At 49.9% G+C, this 26,264-nt stretch overlaps 1 protein-coding gene across 3 annotated transcripts in view; it reads left to right on the forward strand.

The window, feature by feature from the left end:
* KMT2D (lysine methyltransferase 2D) overlaps window positions 1–26,264 on the forward strand; it is a 2,224,302-nt gene that overhangs the window by 600,933 nt on the left and 1,597,105 nt on the right. The gene's annotated exons all lie outside the window — the stretch shown is intronic.

Raw genomic sequence — 26,264 nt, forward strand, 5'->3', positions numbered from 1 at the left:
TTGTGGAGTTGGTGCTAGCATTGTTTAGGGGACCCCCAGTCCACCACAAGTTCCTTGTTGTCACGCTGCAACTTCTGTCTCTCTCTGAATTCTTCAGGATGCAGAGTGTCCGACTTTGATTAGTTTTCCCAATATGAAGACGGAGCACGTCTATTCCTCAAACCTGTCTGGTTACAGGACGCTGCATATCCAGCTTTCCTTCCGTATCCGCTTCCCAACCAGTTTGTAGCTTGTGGTTTTTCTCTTCCATTCTCTTCCCCATATGTGTGACGTAGCTGTGGGAAGTCCCCAGCGCACGTCTGTCGGGTGACTCCCCACCCCCCCCCCGATATCCTCTTAATCATCCCAGTTAAGGAGAATTCTCAGAAATGTTCTAATTCCCTTCTACATTAGAGACCCCCAGCTCTTTTTCTGGACTCTAGGACTTTTAATTTCTAACCTGAGCGAGAACTTTTTCCCACTCTTGTATTTTTCTGTGATTTGCACTCTGTTTCTTTTGAGTTTGGAGTCTGACAAACTCCATAGGCGTCACCTTAACATTGTGACACACAGCACCGTTGGTGCAGTGGAACAGGGAAGTCTCTTAGATTTCCCAAGGTTTAAATACCTTCTCTTGGTAAAACTACTGTTTCCAAGAGCAGTGAAGTGAAATTGACTTTACTTACATTTTGTAACTTTCTAGACCCAGCACACACTATCTTACAATAAGGTGCTGGAGGGGCTACTTAGTATCCCCTTAGTCTAGTTTCTCATTTAACACTTTTGTTACCCTTTCTACAATTGCTGGTGGCAGTGTTTTTTTTTTCTTTTCTACCATTGTGTGATTTTACCGCAGGCTGCAATCACAGCTGCAGTAAGGCACCCATGGGTGCCCATTTTGACAAAATGGCCCCATTCTTTTTTCACCATTTCTTGTTGTAAAGGTACTTCTTGAGATTTACTCTGCACGCCAAACCAGGTTTGGCCCCTTTGTTTGTTTTTCCTTTGGCAGGATTCTGTGAAGCCAGCCTCTGGCTCCAGCATGTCTGACAGGGGCAGGAAGTGAGGGAGGTTCCGGGAACTCCTTGTTTAATCCCTTTGCTTACAGGAATGCACCCAAAGGTGATTGCCGGACAGCCACCCTGGTGTGTGATTGACAGCTAGACTGGAATGAATGGGAGAAACCTGCATAAAAGGCAAGGCTTTTGGCTTGGAAGGCAGTTGACCACTGGATGAAGGAATCTGAAGAATAACTTGGAAGAGACTCCTGCTCCAACTCCTGGACTGTTGGTTTGCCCAGTGAAGCCCTGCTGCTGTGCTGAAGCTCTGAATTCGCCTCAGCTAGAGAAGCCCTGCAAGGATGACTTCTCCCTTTGGATTGTTGGGACCAATTGACCCCCAAGACGAGCTCATCTGGAAATCCTCTCGGAGCTTGCTGTACTTGCATTGCTGCTGCAGGAACCGAAGTGCCAGGGAGAGGAACACCAGACCGAGTGCATTTCTTTTATGTTTGGACCCGAGTCAGAGGAAGATCCTTTGGACTCCCTTGAAGCAGGACTGACCAAGCCTGAGCCACCTCAACAGAGTGCTAGACCCGAGATGCGAGGAAAGTCTGAAGTGGTTTCCGAGAACCGCTGTGTTGCTATTTGCTATAGACACGAGGAACTAAAACCTCAAAGTGACGCTGAATTGAAGGTTGCCCATTGCTGCCGCTGACCTTCCCATTGCTGTGCAGTCCCTAGACGTTCTCCCTCTAGTCCCCACAACTGAGGCCCAGGAACAACAGTGTATGCAGAGCTGTACAGGAACAGAAGTCAGTTGGAACCATTTCTTCTAACCAAAGGTACTGTAACCCTAACGGAACTTGCCTCTTGTTGTGTAGCCTTGCTTGTTCTCAGTTGAGAATTGTCTTGTTTGCTTTTGCAGAGTTGCTTGCAGCTTTGTCTTTCACAAGCTTCCCAGCTTGTGGCCCTTCTGTGATTCTTGATTTCTACAAAGACTTCTAAAACATTGTGCAAGATGTTTACTTAACTACAAGAAGTGCTTCAGTTCACCTAGACTTTTGCTCGATTGACATTGGCTGGCCTGGCTCCCTGAAATACTCTTCTTACCTCTGACTTTGTGTTTTACCTTTCCCCAGGAAAGTTAATTTACTTTGCATTGGGGTTTAAATGTACCTGCTTCAGAATATTTGTGTAACTAGTGTTTTTATTCCCAAACCCTTTTCTTTGACACCAACTCAGTATTGCTCTAAATGAACCAGTGATCTAATAATGTCCACAGTGTCCTAGTTATTTAAGTCACCTCAAGAGTGTAGGAACAGTCTGTGTGCCATCCCAAATGCGTACTTGCTGATATTGAGAAACTAGTGTGTATTTTGAAGTGTATTTGTGTGTTGCTTATTGCTCCCTTCTGAAGGCTTATTGCACTGACTGTTAAATTAATAATTGTTTAATCAAGAAACCGTGAGTGTATGAGTTTTATTTAAACACTTGTCACTGTGAATATGTGTAAAAGCCCTCCTGCTCACATTGACCTTTCTTGAGATAAGCCTGGCTGCTCAGCCACCCTACCAACCTGTGCAGTACTGACTTATACCAAAGGTTGGGTTCCTATTGCCAGGAGGTCAAGGTTGGTGTTGTCTCCAAAGGGTACTGCACACAATCTTGCTAATCCAGTTAAATGGATTTTTTCATACTCTTATGTCCCGTCCCCTTTCCTCCTTACTGTATGGGGGCGTCCCTTCCAAGGGACCGGAGATGGAACCTTTTTCACCAGAAAAAACCACCTTCCCCTTCAAATTTAGAGGCGCGCAGCCCAGGGAGTATGCGCTGCCCTGACTCTGCCCTCCGGCGCCACACCGGAGTCCCCTTTCCGCCTCAACGCGAATGGTCCGAATTCACTAGCGCGCCTGGGTTTTGCTTCGGCCATGTAATTCCACGTGTGGATACTTCTTCTGCTGTCTTTTTTGTCTCATCTATCATTCAGGAACTCACTCGGTCCTCAGGCTTCACGCTCCGCCCCGTTGCATGTCGACTTCTACAGGGTTCAGCAGGTGTCCATTCTGCAACGGGCTCTTCCCAACTTCAGACCCACACGCACTCTGCCTACGTTGCCTTGGCCCAGACCACGGTTGCAATCATGTTCGGCATGTGACTCGCTGTCCTCGAAGACGCTGAAGAACAGACTAGCCAGGTGGTGGGAGCTCTGCCAGAAGTTTCTTCCAGAGTATCTCAAGAACTTCGTGAAGCATTGAACCAGCCCCAAGGTAGGGCTGATATTTTCCAGCGCACCGCGCAAGGGAGACTCCTTCCCAGGGTCTCTCCTGCGTGGGAGGTACCGGCCAGGTCCTTCTACCGGCACTTGCACTGGGGCTGCTACAGCTACCGGCCTTCGGGTCAAGGGATCCTTCCGGGCGCAGTGTTGAGGGACCGGCTGGTTCTTGTGCCGGGTCTACACCTGAGGGGCTACGCCCTTCTACCGGCACCATGGCCGAGGGGCTACACCCTAATACCCGCAATACGTCTGAGGGGGCGCCTAAATGCAGCTTTGCTGACCCCCGGGTCGAGGGTGTCACAACTACTGGGCCGAGGCCTGAGGAGCAGGGTAGGCCTTGTCGTCCAAACACGAGTCTTGGACGAGGCTGGGCCCAGCGGGCAGAGCACCACGTCAAGGGCAAATGGCAGGCAGCTCGACAAAATGGCCGCTGATCCAGAAAGAGGCACCCGTCTGCCGCCATTCCAAAAATCCAGCGAAGAACGAGTGTCCAGGTGGGACTGGCCCCAACCAGGTACGTGGCCTACAGTCTACCCTTCATTTGCGCATGGCAGCTTTCCTTTCTATCCATATGGACAGAGAACGCAGCGGCTCCAGCAGCCCCCTGCTACCCTGTCGGTACCCCCTGCCACTTCTTTGGCCTGTGAGGTGCTCTTCGAGAAGTTTCTCGGCCTCATGAGGTCTCCTTAGATGGGGATTATCATCAAAGACGCCACCAGGGAAGTCATCCCTGCCATTCTAGCAGCACCACAGATGCCTCCATCGGGCCCCCAGTCCCTGGTGCAGCCGCCTCCTCCCGCGCCACAGCCAACTCCGTAACCTCCGCCACCTCCGCCACCTCCTCAGCCTCCGGCTGCGGTCCCTGTACCCCAGCCTCCAGTGCATCTACTCCTCCTCCCCCTTAAGAGCCGCAGGATACAGACGAGGAGGAGGATCCGGACACACCATCCCCAGCCAGGGCCTTCATGAACGTCTTGCTGGCCTGTCGGAGTACCTGGGCCTCCCCCAACCCGAGGTCGAACAGCTGGCTGAGGGGGTTCTGGCTGAAGTCCTCATGAGACTCCCCTCTGCCAACACAGGGATTCCACTGCAAACCAATGTCTCCCTGGCCAAGAAGGGTTGGCTCAAGCCCCACTCGGTCCAGCCGGTCAATCAACGTGACACCTGGATGTCAAGTACAGGCAGATGGAGGGGGATACTCTTGCTCTTTACCCATCCTCAGTCACACTCCTCGGTGATCGCTGCGGCATCACTATACTCCAAGACTCAGTCACCCTCTACCTCCTCTGCGGCGTGGCTAGGCAAGGAGGAGATTTTCTTGGAGGCGTACGGCAAGAAGATCTACTCAAACGCCTCCTTGCATCTGCGTCAGGCCAACGCAGATGCCATGCTGGCTGCCACCAACCAACTGTTATAGCAGGAAATTGCGGACTTCCTACCGGAACTCCTCACCCAGTGCCAATCACTCTTTAAGGCCGGACTAGTGGAAGCCAAGCTCGTGGCGCATGACCTCATGGAATCCACAATGGCTCATATCGATACCCCAGGCCGTGCCATCTGCATTGCCACAGACATGAGAATAGCCTGACTACGGGCAACAAAATTCAACCCGGATGTCCAGGAGCGCATTCTATATCTACCGTTTGAAGGGGGTGGGGGGGGGGACCTCTTCCACTCGTCTATGGACGAAGAGCTGGACAAAAAGAAAAGTAGCTCACAAACAGCAAAGTCTTTATCCATTCTTACAAAGACCACGCCCAAATCGTACACCCAATCTCAGCAACGCTCGGAAAAGGGTTGTACATATGGAGATTTCCGCGGCTTCCAGGAACGCTGATCCAGGCAGCCGGACCACTCGCCGTCTCAGAACCGGCGCAAACAATATTGGGGGGGGGGGGGGGGTGTGGGAAGGTGTAAGGGCTTTTTCCAGTCCCCCTCATCAGTGTCAGCCTTTGAAGGAAAGAAGGCATGACACGCCCCTTCGGGTCCATGTGTCTCTGGTGGGGGGCAGGCTTGCTCTCCATGCACAACTATGGCACCAGAATTTCGCGGACCCCGGGATCCTCGCCGTAGGATCCACGGGGTACTGCCTTCCTATCCCAGCCTCTCCTCACCTACACTCACACAGGTTGGAACAGCAACTCTTTTGGCGGATATCCGGTCACTCGTAGAGAGCCAGGCAAAGGAGTAAGTCCCAGCGAGGCTTTGGCTTCTAATCCAGGATTTTTGCCATTCAAAAGAACCAGGCGGGCCTGAGAGTTGTGCTGGACCTTTCCACCCTCAACCTCTCCTTATCCCTGCAAAAATTCAAGATGGTTACGCCAGCTTTTATAGCAGAGACATTGGACAAGGGAGACTGGATGTGCTCGCTGCACCTGATGGAGGCGTACCTACACATCCCGATTTTGCATCCCCATCATTCTTTCCTACGGTTCAGGATCATGGGCTACCATTTCCAATACAAAGTCCTTCCATTTGGCCTCAACTCGCCCCCCAGGGTCTTTACCAGACTCATGACTGCTGTGGCTGCCCTCCTCGGAGCGCAGGCCCTCCATCTACCCATACCTCGACGACTGGCTCGTCAGGGCTACATCTCTGGAAGCGGTTTGCCACTCTTCCAATGCCCTTACGAACACACGATCTGGGCTTCTCGCTCAACCTCAAGAAGTCACAGCTGCAGCCTACGCAGACTGACATTCCTGGGACTAATTTGGGACACATGCTCCGAGGGTTTTCCTGTTGAAGGAAAAAATCTCGCCCATCATGAGGGCCACTTCCTCAGCAGAGAGGTGACCTCGGCATGGTGGTACCATCATCTTCTGGGTCTACTGACGGCGGTCCTGTTAGCCGTGCCGCACACAAGACTAAGCATGATAAGGATTCAGCTGCACTTCGCAGCCTCATGGAATCAGGAGTGGGACTAACCCAGACCTAACCTGGTAGTCCATGGACTACCTACGGAGGGGCAAGACCTTTCGGCTGCCCTCTCTGCAGGCCACCATCACCACAGACTCTTCTCTCGGGCTGGGGAGCCACCCTGGGCAATCTCTCGGTCCACGGCACCTGGACTCGACAGAAGCAGAAATACCACATCAATTGGTTGTAGCTGAATGCCATCTGGCTAGCGCTCAGAGCATTCCTACCATTTCTCAAGGGCAAGGCTGTCCTCATCCAGACAGACAACTCAACCAGCATGTACTATGTCAACAAGCAGGGAGGCACTGGATCCCCTCCTCTGTGCAGACTGGCTATGGGCCCTGGAAAATGACCTTTACCTCTCGGCAGTCCACCTCCTGGGGGAATCCAACCTGGAATCGGACAGGCTCAGCAGGCTGGGAGTGGACAGTTATGAGTGGCAGCTAAACGACCTTGTTATTCAGGAGATCTTCAACAGGTGGGTTCACCCCCAAGTGGATCTCTTTGCCACCGGGCACAACAAGAAGTGTTTCCAGTTCGCATCTTGGCAGGTTCAGGGCCTCGGCTCTCTTGCCGACTCATTTCACCTCCAATGGACCCGCATGAAGGCCTACGCCTTTCCGCCCACTCCCCTAATCCACAGGTTAATTTGCAAGATCAAGGAGTCTCACTGACTCCTCATTCTGATTGCTGCATGGTGGCTGGGCCAGGTCATGGTTTTCGGAGCTTCTCAGCCTCTCGGAGGTGCCCCCTATAAACCTCCTGACGGGCCATCTTCTGGCATAGTAGCGGGGCAGAATCATCCACCCCGCACCTGGAAAACCAGGCCTCACAGCGTGGTACCTGAGCAGGTAACGCTTCGGCACCTTATCCTCTCACAGGCCAATCTGGAGATCATACAGGGCACCAGGAACAAAGCCACCAGGGCCCAGTAGAAAAGCAAATGGACCAGATTCTGCAGCTGGGGATACACCATGGGAATTGACCCCTTGGCCTGCAATTTGGACAACGTGGTATCCTTTTCTGCGCTCCTCGCTCATTCGGGCGTACAGGTGGACACCTGCCGTACATACCTTGCAGCCATTGAGGCTCACAGGAACTCTGAGGAAGGCCTCTTTTTCTGCTCCGAACCCTATGGTCAAACATCTATCTGGTCTCGCTAGGCTCTACCCGCCCATCAAGAGATCGCACCCTGTGTGGAACCTTAACAAAGTCTTGGGCGCCCTGGCGCACAAACCATTCGAGCAATTAGGTCCGTGGACATTAGGCTGGTCAACATCAAGACGGCCTTAATAGTCTGTCTTAACTCTGCTCGCAGAGTCAGCGAGATCCAGGCGCTGGTCGCCTCTGTACCATATAGCACCTTTCACAAGGACAAGGTAGTCATGCGGACACACCCGGCACTTCTTCCCAAGGTTCCATCTGCATTTCACTTGAACAAAGAAATAGTCCTTCCCACGTTCTTTCCCAATCCCAAGGACGAAGCACAGAGAGTGCAGCCCTGCCTGGATGTCGGGCGTGCCCTAAAATTCTACTTGGACAAGACCAAGAGCTTCCGCAAGTCAGACACCCCGTCTGTCACTTTCTGAGGCTTGAGGCCTCCATATCCTGCTGGATGGACTCTGCCATCAAAGAAGCCCATGAGGGCCATCACAAACTGCTCCTGACCAACATGCATGCCCACGCAGTCAGGGCCAAGGCAACGGCCATCACATTCCAGCGCCATGTCCCTTGGCAAGTCATAAGCAGGACGCCCACTTGGGCCTTTCCCTTGGCTTTCTGCAAGCATTACTGTTTGGATGCCGGCTCTAGATCTGATGCGGCTTTCGGACAGGCGGTTCTCAGAAACCTATTTGCTTAAGGAGGGTCTTCTCTCCACCCTGGGGCTACCATCAGTTGTAGTCGCCAATACAGTATGGAGGAAAGGGGACGGGACGTAAGAGTAATTATAAGTTATTCACCGTAGTGACTAACGTACTCTTAGTCCATAGTCCCCTTTCCTCCATACGTCCCACCAACCTCCCCCCTAATAATACTGGTGTCATTAGGCAATGTTAAATCTATTGTGACGCGTCAATGGTGAATGAGGTGTGGCGCCCGAGGGCGGAGTTAGGGTAGCGCATGCTCCCTGGGCTGCGCCCCCGCGCGCCTCGAAATTTTAAAAGGGATGGTTTTTTCTCGTGAAAAAGGTTCTGTCTCCCGTCCCTTGGAAGGGACACCCCCATACAGTATGGAGGAAAGGGGACTATGGACTAAGAGTACGTTTGTCACTACGGTGAGTAACTTATAATTTTTAGAAACATTTAGCGTTTCCTGATGACAGTAAGGCATATTGAGCTTTTCTTGGGATGTATTTTAGGGAGTTTGTCACAGGCACGGGAGTCCTTATCCCCAGAGGGAGATTCAAATGTATTGTGTCCTCCCACGTATTCTTCATCTTAAGATTACTCCTTCCAGCATCGGCTGCTTCGGAATCTCTATCTGGTGAGGGTGCTGTCTCGCCTGTCCCTCAACAGCCGCTGTCCCCTATTGAGGCTGACATCATTGACAGTATATATATTTCTGATACTTGTGAATCTGCTTAGTCGCATTCTGCTGTGCATAGTCTAACATCTAGTGGTAATCGTGGAGTATTGCATCTTCTCTTTCGAGGATCGCCAGGGGATGTCGACCTGGGCGTGCTTGTAACACTATCCGTGATGTGTAGTGTACCTAAGATCCTTCACGCGTCAAGGTCCCTCAGATTGTTTTTTCCGCCTAGCTAGCTGGTCTCCTTATTTGGAGCTCGAAATATTGCTAAAATAATCTTTTCCACAGCCTATGGTCGCTTTATTATTTGTCCCCTTCATCGACTTCTACTTCATAGCCAATGCCGGAGATCGTGGAAGACATCTCCAGATTTTGGCGGTTGGTGCTCCGGTCGACACTATCGACCACGTGGCCTCGGCCCTCAGGCCTACACATTAGGGAGAGTGGGGTCCGGGGCTCTTCTTTTCAGGAATGCATTTCTTTCTCCCTTCTCTTTTCTCTTCTGGTTTTGCTGTCGCTATAAACCCAAGCTATGGACAGGACCCATTTTTAATTTTGTCCTTGTAAAGGGAAGTACCCCTGGAAGGACAAACACCGGAAGTGTAATAAGTGTCTTCCTCTATCACCACAAGGAGTCTTGTTGGTCTTGCAAGCTTTTACGTCCTTAAACGATAAAAGAACAGAGTTAAATGGTGGACAGCCTATGCCATGATGCAGACCGAGGGTGGCTCCCCCGCCACCGCCAAGAGTGATGAGGAAAAGAGCGACAGCCGTGGCTCTGAGATGGAGGCCATTGACCTATCTTCGGAGCAGCCACGCTCTGAGTTGTTCGCACCCGGCAGGCAGGCCACCGGTTCTGCTATGGGGGGTGTACACTCCAGCGACAGGGACCCAAGCACTAAACATAAAGGAAAGCGCACAACTCCTCCCCCCTTCGGGCCTCTTCGGGACGGCCAAAGACATGAAAGGGTACCGCTGATATCTTAGACGGAACCCTCCAATCCACAGGGTCGGCAGCCCTCTCCCGCAACCGTCTAAGCGGTATGCGTTCGGTCCGGGTGCCCAACTGACAAGGGCGTCAGCACCAAAGTCCAAAAGGGTGCTGAGACGCCTCATAAGAGCGTGTCGGCGCATAAGGTTTAGGCAAGGTCGAAAACCGCAGCAAAGCTTTTGGGGGCGTCGAAATCCCTTCCAGACACGCCGGAGATCCGCGAGAGTCTCACAAACATCTCGGCGGCTAACGGGCCTAGAGACACGCCCAAACGTCAAAGGTCAGGAAGAATATACTGACTGTTCCCAGCCCCTGTCTAAGACTGTTAGACAAAATTCGCCAGCCTAAGACCACAGTTCCCCAAGAAGCTTTGTCCACCCCACCCCCTCTCCTGCCCCCCTCCAGACCCTTCTGGTTCTTCCTTATGGACCAGACACACGTTTGAGTGGTATATGAATAAACTTTTGAAATTTGTGGACTTTTCAGAGAAGTTTATCACTTCTAAGAGGCATAGAGTGGAAGATCTCTATCCTTCTATGTCTAAATTCCAAAGGACATCCAGTCAGTCCCCCCATGAGGAGGTGTTTGATCTAACGGAACAGGAGGAGACCTCTCCGGACCCTTATGATTAGGGTGCGGATCTCTTTGAAGAACCTATACACCACTCCCCAGATTGGGGAGAGGATCAACCTGTGGGTGAAGCACCATGGCTGTCGCCGACCAATACCCCAGACCCACTCTACGTCTGGGGACATGCCACTCCAGATTCCCTAATGGTAACTAGGAAAAGAGCAGGGGGTACCCTTGTCCACGGCAGAGGCACCGCTGGACAAAGACTTCAAGAAATGGTATGCCCTGGGTAAACGCATCACAACAGCAGCAGCCTATTCCACCAGGAATGCCAACAATACCACCTTGTTTGGTAGTTTGTGACGCCCAGTGGAATCTACTCCAGGAAGGCCTGCAGAAAGTCCCAGAGCCAACACGATCACGCCTGCTGGCAGTTGTCGGAGAGGAGGCAGGTGAGTTGGAACTTTCTTAAAAATGCCCTAGATGCTGCAGACACAGCTGGAAGGACGCTAGCCCACTGTACCTTATTGAAAAGGCAAGTACGGTTGAAGAATTCATTGTTCAAACCGGAAACACAGGCGCGTCTCATTAACAAACCGGTAGAAGACTCTAACCTGTTGGGAAAGGCGGTGGATGAGGCTTTAGATACTGCCAAAAAAGAACATGATACCCTGAAGTCATGAAATCTGATAACTCTGAGACCTTACCAGTCGCGAGGGAATAACTCGCTGCTCCTTTCGCGGGCTATCTTTCCCACATTCCCCCAACAATCAGTACGGAACGGAAAATACATGTTTCTCAGGACAGGGGGCAGCTGCCTCTAACCAATATCAGCCAAGAGGACAGTGCTGTGGCAAAGGAAGGGGTAGCGGCACCACCCCCAGAGGCTCCCCGCCCTCAAATAAAAAATGATTTACCGATATGGGTCCCCTCCCATGTCTCCCCGGTCAGTTGACGGATAACATCATTATTCAACGCATGGGAGGGAATTACCACAGACCAGTGGGTGCTCAAAACAGTCACCCTTGGTTATTGTATCGAGTTCAGCCGACCACTTCGATACCGACCACCAACGTCCAGGTGAATGACGCCAGAACATCTGAAGATCCTACAACAAGAGGTCTAGATCCTGCAACAAAAGGGCGGGATCGAAGTCGTCCTTGTTGTACAGGTAAACAAGGGTATTTATTCTGTGCACTTCCTTTTACCCAAGAAGGATCTCAAAATGCGTCCTGTGCTAGACTTGCACCCAGCAAACAAATTTGTCAAACCACAAATGTTTTGTATGACAACACTGCAAGAGGTAATCCCTCTGCTAAAACATGGTGGTTACATGGCAACATTGGACATGAAAGATGCATACTTCATATTCCAAAGGGAGTCTCTTACGCAGTTTGCGGGTTCAATGAGCAGGGTGGATGCAGTATGTCTGTACTTGTACCGAAAGGCTGCACTGTCTTCCGAGCCTGCATACTTCATATTTCAATGCTTCCAACGCACAGAAAATACCCCAAGTTTCATGATAGAGGATAAACACTATCGGTTCAAATTCCTTCCCTTCGGCATTGCCTCAGCCCCAACGGTATTTACAAAGGTACTGACGGTAGTAGTGGCTCACCTGCACAGGCAGTGCATTCCAGTCTATCCTTACCTTGACGACTGGCATGTTCTGTGCGATTCCCCATTTATTAGCCAATCAACCAAAAGACAGTAGACTTACTCTTCAGTCTGGGATTCTCAATAAACGAGAAGAAATCCAGCCTAGACCCCTGTCAAGTCAAACAATTTCTGGTAGCTCTAATTTGGACAGAACAGTGTCTCATTTTCTCCTTCAATGAGAGGGTTCAAAACATCCTGTTCCAGATCCCTCACTATGTAGCCAATTGGCAGGTGACCGTACGCAAGGCCATGCGACTGCTAGTGATGATGGCTTCCTGCATTTACTGAATCCCACACGCATGTTTGCGCATGCGCCCCATGCAAGAGTGGCTCCACAGCCAGTGGTGTCAGGCCAGTGGACAATGGGACGATCTAGTGGTTGTCTCGGCAGCCCTCGTTATCTCTCTGCAGTGGTGGTAGAGGGAAAACCGCTTGAAGGGGAAGACCTTCATCACCCCGCAGTAGAAGCCACTATCACTACGGACACATCTCTGACTGGGTGGAGGGGTTCACCTCCTTAATCTCACGGCGCACAGTTTGGTCACCAGCAGTAGCATCCAACCACATAAACCTGTTGGAATTGTTGGCGGTGTTCAAAGCCCTAAAAGCTTTTCAGACACAACTTCAGGGGAAGACAGTACTGGTCCTCACGGTCAGCACCACTTGAACAAACTGGGGCACACACTCTCCAGTGCTATCCAAACTGCCCCAGAACATTTTGAAGTAGGCTCTCAAAACATGAGATGTTCCTCCTGTCTCAACACGTTCCAGGGGAACTCCATCTTCTGGTAGATGTGCTCAGCAGAGACTTCCCTCTACCCACAGAGTATGAATGGCAACTAAAACAAAAACATTGTCTCCAACGTCTTTGCAGTATGGGGCTTCCCAGAGAATGATTTGTTCGCAACTCTGGAGAACGCACAATGCCAAGAGTACGCCTCCAGGTACCCCCACAACCGCTCCAAGGGAACAGTCTCTGGATAACATGATCGGGGAGATTTGTCTATGTTGCAGCCCCCCACCCCCCGACCCCCGCCGACTCCCCTACTCAAAAAGATAGTGCACAAGATGCACCAGGAACCAGTCACCATGATATTGGTGGTCCCCTTGTGGGCCCACCAACCCTAGTTCTCCCATTTGATGGCAATGTCAATCTGTTCTCCGATGAAATTACCTTGCCCATTCAACATGCTTTCACAAGACAAGGGAGAGACACTCCATCGCTTTCCGCGGACTCTACTTAGCGGCCTGGTTCATGAGGTCATAGAGTTCGGGTACCTCCAACTTCCTCAGAGCTGTTTGGATATTCTTCAGGAGGCAAGAAAGCCTAACACCAGACATTAAGCGTTTCCACTTATTGGAATAGCAGTCATCTGGTGCCATTCTAGGAGCATCAATCCCATCGTCTGCTCTCCTACTCATTGTTATTCCTGACTCATCTACTGGACTCTGGTCTGGTTTTTAATTCAGTGAAAGTCCACCTGGCTGCGCTTTCAGCATACACTACATCCCAGAAAAATGAGTCATCGTGGAAGATCCCAGTCATCAAAGTTTTTATGGAAGGGGTTAAAAGACTTCATGCTCCTAATTTTCAAAAAAGAAATATATTTTATTGGTATTTAAGTTATAAAATCAAGGAACACCTATTGTAAAATACCTTTAGTTTCAATTATAACTTTCTCTCCCTCCGGCCCCCACTTAGCCATGGACCATTCCTTTGTTGCACCAAGAATCGGACGTACTGTGCAGTGCTACACCTCATGTTCAGAGTAGCTCTATTATGCATGCTAGAACCTTGGGCACATCGGCCTCCATTTTTCATTGTTCATCACAGGCGACATGTCCCGCAAGCGCAGTGTCCCCGTTAGGTAAGTTTTGCACAGAACTAGTAAATCTTCCTTTACTGGTTCAACCCCAGACTTTTTGCTTTATTAGTTAGATATTTTTCATTAATACCTCAGTGAGTAGCAATCTTTTTCCACACTCACATAATCTTTAACTCTTTTCATGGGTGTCATTTTTAAGACTCTCCATAGTGCCTTTTTAAAGTTATCCTCTAACAACTTATTGGCAATAAGTGCCTGTTGTTGCTGGGTTACCCTAGGGGCTCCCCTTTTAACTTTCTTGTGCTAACCTTGAGTGAGCTACAGTTCTCCAGCATTGGATCTTTCTTTGGATTCACATGCTTAGAATATTCCCCGTCTGGCCGGGACCTTCTGTCTTTTTTTTTTTTTTTTTTAAAAAACGTTTTCCCTTGGAAAACTTTGACACTTTAGTGTCCTATCGACATCCTTTTGGGATGCTTACACACCACCCAATAGGACGTAGGGCATAAATAGACCAGCCCCCGCGGCTTCTCCTCAGATTTCAACAGTCTCCAAAGTGTCGGGATCACCTTGTGCTTTCTACACTTTTGTGGGTTGTGGTAATTTCTTTCCCAATGTCGGGGAAAGCGTTGTTTCGCCGTGTGGAACGAAAAAAGTTTAAGAAAGGGACGGGCACATGAACTGCCTCTATTGCCTCTACCCTCATCACTCCGTGGATACCTGTGACATCTGCAATGGTTTCTTGCAGAAAACGTTGAAGGACCACAATCGGCGTCTGATCGTGGATGAACGAAGGGGACTACCCTCCATCTGAGGTACGATCAGTGCGCAGTCTAGCATCGGAGAGGCCTTCCCCCGCAGTTCCTCGCCGGTCGGTGTCGGTTGAGCCTCCGGCAAAGAATTCACGGCCTACAGAAAAGAGTCCTCCCTCTTCGGGGAAACATCTGACGAAAGGGGTTCCATCGTCAAAACATGGTCAATCTGACCACCCCCGAAAGCCTGACAAATCATCATCTTCGAAAAAGGACTCTTTGAGATGTCCCTCCCCAGGAGACCATCATAGGTCTTCCTCGAGTAGAGAATCTTCGAAGCACCTGTCCAGAGACTCGAAAAAGGTGCGATCGCCTGACAAGCCTGCGCCACAACTGCCAGCGCCGTCAACGGGAGTCTCGTCGACGACTTCACTGCCGGCTGCACTATCTTTCTCTACAGTGGTGTCGTCGGCCCCAGTGGCGGCAATCGACGAGGGCTCCAGGTTCTCATAGTCTACGGTCGATGTACCAGGGTCTTGGCAGCCTTTGGCGTATGACGCCATTCTACCGAATAGCTTACTGCAATAGGAGTCAGCCCTCTCGGTGTCGTCAATGGAGGAGGAACGAGAACCCGTGGTTCATCCAACAAATCTCGGTTTACAGTGCATGGGCCCTTCGGCGGGAGCGGAGCATGGCTCACCTGTGTCTCCTGCTGAATCTGCAGTCGGTGCTGTCTCTGATCTACACTGCAGTCCCTATTAAGTCTGCTGGATGCCAGACTGCCTCCTATGGGTACGCCTCCGGTAACACCTATCGTCGACGCGGCAGGTTCCGTTCAGCGTCCATGACGGAGTTGCTGGCTTCCCGGCCGATGAGCACAGAACCTCCTCGTTCCCACCCGGAGGAGGGTGAGCTACAGGACTCGGATTCAGACCAGGGTCCTAGAGACTCCATCTCTGACATTTCATTGTCACCATCAAGAGACCCGATGTGGGAGTCTGACGGAGAAATGGAGGCTTCTAGAAGTCTGGCGCAACCATCTCCTCCAGATGACATTGGGGCTTTTCATGCCATGATAGCAAAAGCCTGTGTTGAGTTTGGTCTGACCCCAGAGGAAGAACGGAAAGAGTGTTTCTTATTTGACCACATGGGACAGGGAAGAAAAGCGTTTTTCTCCCTTTCCGATCCTGGACCACTTTTGGCAAGAAGGCTTACGTACCATGTGCCATCTACTTTTGGAGCCTGTAGTTAAGGGCAGGTTAGAGAAAAAATTCAAGGCCCCGGACTCTATGCCAAAGTGTTTGGTTGCACAACCTTTACCTGAATTGGTGGTGTCAGCAGCGGCTAGCAGGAAAGCCAGAATACAGCATAAGTGCACAACACCTCCTGACGCTGAAGCTAGAAGCTGAAGCTAGAAGGCAAGATGCCTTCGGAAAGAAGGTCTTAACAGTGGGGGCGACACGTCAAGGCTGCTAACTCGTTAGCGATTATGGCACATGACTAACACAAAATGTGGCATCGCCTGGCCCCCATCTTGGAATATCTGCCCGAAGAACACCGAAAGGCAGCCATGCTACTCGTGCGTGAAGGTGAGGTGCGTAACAATGCTGTAGATTTAGCAGAGTCGGGGTTCAAGCAGATAAATAATGGTGTGGTACTAAGGAGGCAGGCTTGGCTAAAGTGCACAGACTTTAGGCTGGAGGTCCATTACAAGGTGCTGGACATGCCCTGTGAGGGTGAACAATTGTTTGGGGAAAAAATAGATGAAGCCCTCAAAGGCATGAAAGAGGACTCCGATATGGCGAGGTCACTGGGAGCTTTACGAAGCGGGCAAGCGTTTCGGCCCTTTCGTACTTTCCGTGGCGCTTCGGGGAACACTCAATTTGCCGCATCCAGAGACCGAAACTACAATCGGTCTGGAAACTCCTCACAAGGATACAGACGAGCAGTTCAGGCTACATGAAGAAGCCATGATTTTCCAACATCCAGAAGGAGAGGACAGCCTTCTTCCACCAAGAGTAAGCAAACGGAATTGCAGCAATGACAGTCTTCGCGATGTCCTGGGAGGCAGAGTGGCCGTACACTTAGACGAATGGGAGAAAATTACATCGGACCGTTGGGTATTGGACATGGTGAGGCTGGGCCACTCTCTAGAATTCAAGGACACACCACTTCCCATTCCTCATGTATTCTGCGCAACCTTTTCACATATTACAGCAGGAGATTGTACTTATGCTGCAGAAAGGGGCTATAGAATTGGTTCCAGTTGCCGAGAGAGGTCGGGGTTTACTCCCGTTACTTCGTAGTTAAAATACCCAACGGCAAGTGGCAACCCATTCTGGACCTTCGGGCCCTGAACAAGACTCTGCTACGCCTGAAGTTCAAGATGCTGACACTTCAGGAATTCATCCGGTCATTGCAGCCAGGAGATTTTCTGGCGTTGTTGGATTTGTAAAACACGTATTTCCACATACCTATGCGTCGACACAATTCCTACGGTTTGTGGTGGGTCAAAATCATGACCAATTCAGAGTACTCCCGTTTGGTCTAAAATAGTCTCCAGGACGTTTACGAAATGTTTAGCACTGGTGGCGGCGTGGCTCCGACGAGAAGGTCATCACGTCTATCCTTACCTGGTCGACTGGCTGATATGAGGCTAGTCTTCAGCGGTGACGCAGGCAAGTCTCAACGTTACCATGCAGCTGTTGCAACGGTTGGGCTTCGTGGTCAACTTCGAAAAATCATTTCTCCCTCCCTCCAGGAGTTTGGTGTTTTTGGGCATGGAATTCCTGACTGTCAGGTCTGGTGAAGCCTTCTGTAGAGAGAATTCAAAAACTCACAGAAAGCGGCATAGTGGAGAGCCGGAACGAGAGTATCGGTCAGGAACTACATGTCGCTGCTGGGAGCCATAGCGTCATGTATTCCATTGGTGAAGGACTGTTGTCTGTTCATGAGGCCAGTGCAGGAATTTCTGGCAGACCGGTGGGCTCAAAGTCGTGTATTATGCAGACCCTCCAGAAAATTGCGGCATGAAATGGAAAATTTTGCGGCACAAAAAAGAAAAAAATTGCGGCACACAACTGCGTTTTTTGCGGCATTTTCTAATGTTGAAAAATATATCATTTAACATCTTTTTTAGACTAAAACCAAGTAATTGCAAGGCTTTTGTTAGTGAGGAACAAAATGTTGTGTTCTGTCTGGCTACGCTCTGTAGGACAGCCAGGTCGAGTCACCACAGCCTAACATTTTGGATTGTGGTGGGGCAGGGGGGATATTGCCTGATCAGCTCCATGGAAATGGTGCTGCGCCACTACTTCCAGCAGACAAGTGGAAAGCAAATAAACAGATAGGCTTGAATTCAAAAGTGTAACCCTGGTTGAAGCCCATAGGTTTGCTTTTCGCTTGTCCTATGACCCCAGGAGAGAGGGGGAACAACTCTACACTTCTCCATGGAAGGAATCCATGAGGCCCAAGACACAGGGGCAATGCAGTGGCAGTAACTGCAAGCCCATAATACCTAGCCAAACAATGAACTCTCTTGGGTGGTCATCATTCCTTGGTTATGCCACCCACACATGGTGACTTAACATACCCACAAACAGAAATGAAACATCACAACACTACCAGGGGTCAAGTCCTACAAATTAAAGTGGGGGCACTCATCAACAAATGCAATGGCATGTGATGTCATCAGAAACTAGCATATCAAGGTGAAATATGCATATATCATTAAAATGGCTTTGCATAACCACCAAAATTGCACAGGACGAATGGCATTTGCCTTTCATAAATTTAAACACCCAATTTTGTGCGTAATTGGTGTCATACAGCCCAGCCTTGATTGAAGGCTGGGCTGCATGATACAAACGCTCGTAGCTGTATTCGTTTCAAATTGCTTTACAATTTTTGTAAAGCAATTTGAAATGAATACAGCTACGAGAGTCTTCAATTGGAATCATGCAGCCCAGCCTTGATTGAAGGCTGGGCTGCATGATACAAACGCTCGTAGCTGTATTCGTTTTCAAATTGCTTTACAATTGGTATCATGCAGCCCATGATACCAATTGTAAAGCAATTTGAAACGGATACAGCTACGAGCGTTGGTATCATGCAGCCCAGCGTTGACTGAAGGCTGGGCTGCATGATACCAATTGAAGACTCTCGTAGCTGTATTTGTTTCAAACTGCTTTACAATAATTGTAGAGTGTTGGATCTTTAAAACAACGGGAATTCAGCCGCGGTTTTGTGTCTTCTGTCTTCCTTGAAAAGGCTCCAAATCACAGAACCTCATTCACCCGTGAGGAAAACCTTGCCTAGAGCCTTCTTCATTGATCCCTGCTGCAAAGTCCCTTCTGAGGTCTTGTTTTCAGTCTCCACGACAAGGAATCCACTCACTGGGTATTTGGCTGCAGACCCTGAAGTTCGCCTGCTTCAAATTCTTCAATGCTGAGGTACTGTGTTGGCTTGGGCATGTACTTACCTTAAACCTGTTGGGATGTCTGCGTAGCTATGTGGTGTTTTCTGTGATTGGGAGGTCCCTCGTCCAGTACACCCAGTCCCACTGCTAGAATCTTGCTAGGGTGTCTTCTGCGAAGTCCCTGGACCCTCTTCTAACTCTAAAGTGAAGTACTTGCCTGTTGGCCCAGTTTTCCTAAGGAACGCTGACTTTTGCTACTAAAGAACCTATTCTGACACTTCCTGGCGGTCACTAGTCCTAGTGAAACCCCCCTGCAGCCCCTTTCTGCCACTGAGAACACTCATGCTCCAATAATAAGGGAAAGACTGTCAAGGGATTGGGACTTTTGCCTAGAAAAGAAATGTTTCAAGTGTTACTTGTGTAATTCTAAGAGTGAACAGTTAAAAAAGTTCTTACTGATCTTGAATGTGTGATGCACTATTCTTAAAAATATGGTTAACATATTTTCTTCCTTAGCCACTGTTTTGCCAGTCTAATAGAAAGTAGACGTGAAGGTATTTTACTCTCCTGTGATTAGGTTGTGCTGCTTCCCATAGTAAAGTGTTGCGATCACCAGATTAGTCCCTTGAGGATAATGAGTGTCCCCCAACTGGGTCTTGCTTCTCCTGACTTTCTGCTTGCCTGTACTTAAGTCTGCATTAGGTTGTTGCCTACCTAGAATAACTATTCAGTAAAGTGTAACATTGGGTTTTACTTTCCCCCTCCATTGTGAGGTTAAACAAAGTATGTGAGTTTTACTTGGTGTTAGCTGTGTGCCATCCAAAATAAGTTACAAGAGTTGCTGCTTAACTCAATCTGGGGTTCCCTGATTTCAAAAGCACCTGTAATTTTATTTCTGATGTTTGTTAATCTGCTTAGAATCACATGCTGTGCATAGGGCCGACATCCAGTGGTCACTGCGGAGTATTGCATTTTGTTTTTCGTAGTCGAAAAGGGGACGTCGACAAGGCGTGTCTAACACTATCCCTATAGTGACGTGCGTTGTACCCACAATCCCTCACCCGTCGAGGTCCCTCAGATTGTTTTTTTCCACCCAGCTACTGGTCGCCTTTATGCGGAGCTCCTCGAGAGACATTGCCAAATAGTTTCTTCGACCTTTGGTCGTTTGTTATTAAGATCAATAATGTAGATCCCTCCCTCGACGCAGAGACGTTTCTCCGCCGAGCAAGATCTTCGACGGAAGGACGAGCGGAGGGGATCCTTCAGCGCTGCCGAACACGTGGCCTGGCCTCGCCGGCCATACACAGTAGGGAGAGTGGGGTTGTGTGTTCTTTCTTTCTTCTCTTTAAGAATGCCTTTCTCTTTCCCCTCCCTCTCTTTGGAGGTCATAGTCACACTTATTACCCTCAGCTATGGAGAGGACGCCATTTAGGTTTTGCCCGCTTTGCAAGGGTAAATATACCTGGAAGGATGAGCACAAACGGTGCAACCGTGCTTACCCTTCGATCACCAGGAGGACGGCTGTGCGGCCTGTAAATTATTAAAGCCCAAAACTCTAAAAGACCGCAGGGTCAAAAGGTGGGCGGCCTACGCCATGTCTAGGCCCGACTCCTCGCCCGCTGCTGCCGCCGCCGAGTGTGACGAGGACAGTGACTACACGGCCCACGTAACGGAGGCTGTAGACCTCTCGAAGGAGCGTTCACGCTCCTCGTCGTCCGGCCCCGGCCCCGACAAGCCTGGCTCACGCACAGTTTATGGGGATGTACACCTCGGCGACAAGGACGCACATGGAAAAACACCAAAGCACATACCCCCCCGGCACACATTCGTCGAAGACGAAGGCAGCCATAGCGCCAACGGGGATGCCGGGCCCACCGGCGTCATCCGCCGACCGTAAGAGTCGTCAGCCCTCCCCGCCACCGCTTCCGCGACAGGCGACTGGGCATTCTAAAAATAAGGGCGCTAACACCAAAACCTCCAGCGACGCGCATCGTAATAGCGCTCACATTGCCAACAAGGACTCGACGGGCAAAGGCTCGATGGCCACCGATCCCTCGGAAGAGAGAATGATTGCCGAAAGCCTCGCGCGCATAGCATCTAAGGACGGCCAGAGACGTACGGCGAGTGAAACGCCGAAAACCGCTCACAAGGCCAAAGATACACCGAAAGCGCCGGAAAACAGATCAGGCCAGTTCCCGACGCTGACAGAAGGCCTTAGCCAGCAAGAAGATAACTCAGAAGGAGAAGGCTCACTTTCTTCGACGTTATGGAACAGAACCAGACAATTACAGGAGGAAGAAACTCCTTTTTCTTTCCCAGACCGTCCTGGCCGACCTCAGTGGACCTTTGAAAGATTCCAGACCTGTATGGACAAACTAGACAGGTTCATGTCCATCCCAGAAGACAGGGCGCCCAAGAGACCAAGGGAGGCACCCCTGGAGAGTCCAAGGGCTAAATACCAGCAGTTTTATAACCCCATACAGGAGGACATAGACTCTTATAATCCCACTGAGGAAGACACCTTCTTCCAGGAGGAAGATGAGTTCACCTATGTTGAGGACCAACAAGAAGAGGAAGGTTTTCACGAGGAAACTAACCTAGGTGAGGAGGGATTCCAGGAAGACACAGGCGAGGGCGACCCAAATCCCTGGCAGTCACCGGCTAGGTCAACTGGCACAGGCAGTAGCAGTATAGTCATCAGGTCTACTGAAACTACACCAGTCAGGAACCCTTCGCCTGTCGATCAACCCACGTTCAATGCACTGCTGAAGAAGGCAGCAGCACATTTTGAAATCTAAACTGGGGAGGTCACCCCAGACACCGATTTTGTGGAGAGGATTATCGAAGAAAAACCCCCCACTAGCCAGATTATACCCATTCTCGCCTCAGTTAAGAGACGTATTACACCTTCTCTTTCCACTCCTGCATTGGTGAGAGGGGTCAATCCGAGGATTGAGAAACTGTTCTCTCCCTCTCAATCAGACCCTTTATATATTAAGGGTCACTCAATCCCGGACTCCCTGGTTGTGACCAACACCAGGAAAAGGGCAGGAGTCCCACTATCTACTAGCGAGGCACCCCCAGATAAAGAGGGGAAGAAGCTGTATGCCCTAGCCAAGAGAATCACCACCTCTGCAGCATTCTCTACCTGAATCGCCAATAATAATACCCTATTAGCAAGCTACGCCGATGCTCAATGGGCTAAGCTCAAACAGGACATCGAAGAAGTTCCCGAACCCCTAAGGACTCGTTTACTGGCTACAGTTAACGAGGGCTCTCTGGTCAATCAAAGCATCGTCAAAAATACCCTCGATGCAGCAGAGACGGCTGGCCGCACTTTGGTACAAGGAATTTTACTGAAGCGTCACGTCTGGCTTCGCAATTCCGGTTTTAAGGCGGAAACACAGTCCCTTATTAATAAACCCATAGAGGAGTCCAACCTCTTTGGGAGAGCAGTGGATGACGCGCTGGAGAACGCGAAGAAAGAATTTGATACAATAAAGACCTTAGACCAAATTTCAAAACCCCCTAACATGCGGGGATTTGGTAATAAGCGCTTTTTTTGTGGACAACGCCAGCAACAAAACCAACAGTATTCTGCCAGCAACTACCAGGGTAATAGCGGCCAGTACAATCCGAGGGGCCAACGTCGTGGCAAGGGAAGAGACCGGGGTTCCAACCCCAGAGGCTCCCGAGCCAACAACACCACCAAGTGACGCGAAGATTTGCGTCCCCTCCCATGCAACGCCGGTCGGGAGCCGGTTAACATCCTTTCTTCCAGCATGGGAGGGAATAACATCAGACCGCTGGGTACTTTCCACCGTACCCCGCGCTACTGTATAGAGTTCAACAGTTCCCCGACATACAGACCCCCGAGGGGACGCCGCATGACACCAGAACACCTCGCCATCCTTCTCCAAGAAGTGGACCAACTGCTGGAAAAAGGAGCCATAGAGGTTGTGCTTCTATCTCAGGTAATGGAAGGTATTTATTCAGTGTACTTCCTTGTACCCAAAAAGGATCTAACCATGCGCCCTGTATTAGATCTGCGCCCAGCGAACAAGTTTGTCAAACCCCAAAAGTTTCGTATGGTGACCTTACAGGAAGTGATCCCACTGCTATCACCGGGAGATTACATGACAACACTGGACATGAAAGATGCATACTTTCATATTTTAATGTTGCCAGCGCACAGAAGATACCTCAGGTTCATGATAGAGGGAAAACACTACCAGTTCAGAGTGCTACCCTTCGGCATAGCATCTGCACCAAGGGTATTCACAAAAGTACTGTCAGTGGCAGCGGCCCACCTGTGCAGGTTATCCATCCCAGTATACCCTTACCTCGACGACTGGCTCATAACAGGGGATTCTTACGAGACATGCTTCTCAAACACCCAAAAGACTGTAGACCTTTTGTTCCAACTGGGCTTCTCCATCAACGAGAAGAAGTCCAGCTTAGACCCCAGCCAAGTCAAACAATTCTTAGGGGCTCTAATTCGAACAAAGGACGGCCTCGTCTTCCCCTCCAACGAGAGGGTCCAAAACATGCTGTTTCAGATCCCCCAATATGTGGCAGGTCGAGAGGTGACGGTGCGCAAAGCGATGCGATTGCTAGGAATGATGGCGTCGTGTATTTATTTGGTACCTCATGCGCGACTGCGCATGCGCCCAATGCAAGAGTGGCTCAACAGCCAGTGGTGTCAGGCCAGCGGACAATGGGACGATCTAGTGGTGGTCTCGCAAGCCTTGGTTCTCTCGCTACGGTGGTGGACAAAGGAAAACCTGATAATAGGGAAACCCTTTGCCACACCCGCGGTGGAGGCCACTCTAACCACGGACGCATCCCTCACAGGATGGGGGGCTCACCTATCCCATCAGACTGCTCACGGAGTGTGGACTCCGAACATAGCATCCAAGCACATAAACCTACTGGAGCTACTGGCGGAGTTAAAAGCACTAAAAGCCTTCCAGGAACACCTACAAGGGAAGACAGTGATGATCCTTGCAGACAGCACCACAGCCATGTACTACATCAACAAGCAGGGGGGCACCCACTCTCCAGGACTGTCCAAGCTGTCCCAGAATATATGGAAGTGGGCTCTCAAACACATGTTCCTACTGTCACAACACGTACCAGGGGAACTCAATCTGCTAGCAGACGAACTCAGCAGAGACTTCCCCCTGCCCGAAGAGTACGAATGGCGATTGCACGAAGACATCGTCTTAGACGTCTTCACGCAATGGGGATTCCCGGAAATAGACCTGTTCGCAACCCTGGAGAACTCACAATGCCAAAGTTACGCCTCCAGGTGCCCCCAGAACCAGTCCAAGGGGAACGGTCTGTCGATTCAATGGTCAAGGAAATTTGTTTACGCCTTTCCCCCGACTCCCCTTCTCAACAAAGTGGTGCACAAAATGCACCAGGAGCAAGTTACCATGATACTAGTGGCCCCAATGTGGGCCCGGCAGCCATGGTTCGCACACTTGATGGAGATGTCCCTATCTCCCCCAGTGAAACTTCCCTGCCCGTACAACATGCTGTCACAGGACAGGGGCAGGACACTGCATCCATGCCCTCAGACCAGCCTGGCTCTTGAGATCATAGAATTTGGACATCTACAACTCCCGCAGAGATGTATGGACATCCTCAGGGAAGCCAGAAAACCTAATACTCGCCACTGCTATTCTAGCAAGTGGAGAAGATTTGTCATCTGGTGTAGAGGAAAGAGCATCAACCCGGTTGACTGCTCTCCCACACATATTGTTCTGTACTTGACCCATTTATTGGATTCAGGTCTAGTGTTCAATTCCATTAAAGTCCACCTGGCGGCACTTTCTGCATACACCACTTCCCAACTTAGTGTCGTGGTGGAAGATCCCAGTTAAGGCCTTCATGGAGGGGGTAAAGAGAATACACCCTCCGATAGCTAACCCAGCTCCCGGATGGGACTTAAATGTGGTACTTTCTAGACTCATGGGCTCGCCTTTTGAACCCATGCACAAGGCAACTCTTAAAGACCTCACTCTTAAGACTGCTTTCCTAATAGCTATCACCTCCATTAGGAGAGTAAGTGAACTACAGGCTCTTTCTGTTCTAGACCCCTTCGTAACAGTTCACAAGGATAAGGTGGTTCTACGCACACACCCAAGGTTTGCACCAAAATTCATCTCGAAATTCCATGTAAACCAGTCAATAGAACTACCAACGTTCTTTCAAAACCCTTCCAGCTTGGGAGAAAAAAAGTCTGCATACACTAGATGTACGCAGAGCTGTCATGTTCTACATGGAAAGAACCAGGCCACTGAGAAAGACAAATCAGTTCTTTGTCTCGGTGGCAGCAGGAAGAGAAGGAGATGCAGTCTCAAAGTCCACTATATCTAGATGGATTGTTCAATGCATCACTCTCTGTTTCTCTCTTGCTAAGAGAGAACTACCCTACAAGCCAAGAGCACATTCTACTCGAGGCACGGGGGCTTCCATAGCATTCATTGCAAATGTTCCCCTTCAGTCCATCTGCAAAGCGGCTACCTGGAGTTCTGTGCACACCTTTACAAAACACTACTGTCTAGATGCACACTCAAGATCTGACTCCCAGGTGGGACAGGCAGTATTAAGACATCTTTTCTCTACTGTTCCTTCTCATAACCCACCGCCAACTCCGGGTACTGCTCGCTAGTTTATGCACAGCATGTGATTCTAAGCAGATTAACAAACATCAGAAGAGAATGCATTACTTACTGTAAAAGCATTTCTGATGGTTGTATCTGCTTAGATTCACATGCGCCCACCCTTCCTCCCCGCTCGGATGGACGGAACATAGACACCTTTCTACATCTCTCTCTCTTTTCTGTACTCTCACGTATAGAAGGCTCCCTCAGGGCAGAAAAAATACAAACAGAGGGACCTCGACGCGTGAGGGATTGTGGCTACAACGCACGTCACTATAGCGATAGTGTTACAGACACACCTTGTTGACGTCCCCTTTTTGACTACGAAAAACAAAATGCAATACTCCGCAGTGACCACTGGATGTCGGACCTATGCACAGCATGTGAATCTAAGCAGAGGCAACCATCAGAAATGCTTTTACGGTAAGTAATGCATTGTCATTACATCCTTAGGTTTTACTCACCTAGTATAACTGTGTGTTATGACGAAAGTAGTTATAGGTTTTTACTGCACCTAGAATAAGTGTTTCACTATTCATCAAAATTATATTGTCCAGTTGACTAAGTGATTTGTGCTGAGAATCATTATACAACTGGAAGGGTCTACTGCCCTTGCATTACTGCATGTAATTGTAAAAAGTAACCATTGGTTTGTACTCCCAAGAATAGGCTTGACCT

Source organism: Ambystoma mexicanum, chromosome 3q (genome assembly GCF_040938575.1).
Source record: "Ambystoma mexicanum isolate Mex_15411 chromosome 3q, UKY_AmexF1_1, whole genome shotgun sequence".
NCBI lineage: Eukaryota > Metazoa > Chordata > Amphibia > Caudata > Ambystomatidae > Ambystoma > Ambystoma mexicanum.